The sequence below is a fragment of the Pseudophryne corroboree genome, chromosome 5 (genome assembly GCF_028390025.1).
Source record: "Pseudophryne corroboree isolate aPseCor3 chromosome 5, aPseCor3.hap2, whole genome shotgun sequence".
Lineage (NCBI taxonomy): Eukaryota > Metazoa > Chordata > Amphibia > Anura > Myobatrachidae > Pseudophryne > Pseudophryne corroboree.
The window spans coordinates 29,243,091-29,245,155 of NC_086448.1; positions in this window are offsets into that span (position 1 = coordinate 29,243,091).

A 2,065-nucleotide genomic window follows, 5' to 3' on the forward strand; every position below is an offset into this window, starting at 1 on the left:
GTAGTAGGGTATGTTGGATCAGCTGTAACTGTAGATGGAGTTGCGATGTTAGTTGTAGTAGTAGTAGTAGTAGTAGTAGTAGTAGTAGTAGTAGGGTATGTTGTTGGGTCAGCTGTAACTGTAGATGGAGTTGCGATGTTAGTAGTAGTAGTAGTAGTAGTAGTAGTAGGGTATGTTGTTGGGTCAGCTGTAACTGTAGATGGAGTTGCGATGTTAGTTGTAGTAGTACTACTAGTAGCAGGGTATGTTGTTGGGTCAGCTGTAACTATAGATGGAGTTGCGATGTTAGTTGTAGTAGTAGTACTAGTAGTAATAGGGTATGTTGTTGGATCAGCTGTAACTGTAGATGGAGTTGTAATGTCAGATAAAGATATTGTTCCAGTTGTTGGAATAGAAGATGTCATTGTAGTCTTAGAAGTCTTTGGAACACTAGATTTAATGATGGCTGACTCTGTAGATGTTATATATGCGTATATTGCTGCTGTTGTTGGTACGGCTGTTTCTGTGTCAGCTGACGCTGTTTTGAATGTTGGATCGGCGGTTACTGCTGAGCTTGCCCCAGTTGTAAACACATTCGCTGAGGTTGGCGGCTCTGATTGTGATACAGGTGGCTCAGCTCCTGCAGTTGCAGCAACGGTTGTAGATGTTGACGCAGTGATTGGTGTTGAAGGTTCAGTTGTTGGTGTTGCAGTCATTTCTAGCATTGGGGATTGGGCAAATATGTGCGTACAAGCTGAAAAAAAACAAAAAACATTAACATAGGTTCTGTGTTCTTTCCCAGTCACAGTGTGAGAATCCCACAGTGGGAGATGTAGTATTTCACTTAGTTCTGGTGAGACCTGCAAATGACCTGCTATTCCAAATGCTGTTCCAGCTTCCGGCCCCATTACCCGGTACCTAAATACACTAATCGGCTGGTGACCTGTATGGCTCCCAGCTCTGCTCAAGCTCCGCCCCATCTTCCAGTGTGTATAACAGTGAGTACGGCTGTACCCATTTTTCTTTAAATAAAGCACTCCACTGGTTAAATAACTGGGCTAGTCATTGTTTTAGGGCATCTGCTGGTGTGTACAGAAACTCTGCCACATTATCAAGCCTGTATACATATTTCCAACGTCATTTTCACCTCAGTCCCACAAATAATAAAACACAATTCCCTGCAGAGTCTGGGACTCACAAACAACCTGGTTACCTGATGTCCTGCCTTACATTTGGATTACTTCATGTAAAGCATCCCCAAGTAAAAGACAATAATACCACACCTGGAACTAACAGGTCAATCACTGATGAAGTGCAAAACAACTTCTCAGAGACCAATGGCGTCAGCTCATAAAACTGAATTTGTCCTTTCACCATTTACCTCTGCCAGTTCACTTGCCAAGCAACATACTCATTACTGAACGAGATCGTTTATATCGCCCGCACACATCGGCAAGTGTGTAGGGCCCTTCAGACAACTTCAAGTCGCTTATATGCCCGTCTACACTACCACCACCCGCTTCCTCCCTTATTGACCAGAATTTTGCGCACTGCTACAAAGACACCAAACCAATAATCATAGAGATGTTTGCTCATGTCAGATATGGCACCCTGCTGCCACCTTGTCCTGTAATCCTCTATCTGCCCTTAGTTCCACCACCCTGCTCACACTTTTTACCATAGAGACCCCTCTATCTCCAACTGCTCCCCCACATTTATCTCCTACCCATTGCCTCCACCAAGCTGGTGTGACTTGTGTACAACCGCTTTTCTCACCCTCCCTCTTCTCCTTTTTCTCTAGACCCTGCCGCTGGTTATATGCACCCAGTTTACTCAAAGTCTATGGAACATTTCTACGTCCTCCAGGGTCTCTCAGGGCACTGCAGAATGTACATCGTAACCAGGGCCGGTTCCGGGGCTTCTTGCGCCCCGGGCGGCATTAGGGGGCGTGGCTCCATACGGGGGGCGTGGTCAGTTACACCCCCTGTACTGTAGTAGGATGTGCTGTGCGCGATGACGTCATCGCGCAGCGCACAGCAAAGGTCCTCCCCACGAAGGAAAACTAGACGCTAAGCGTCTAGTTCCC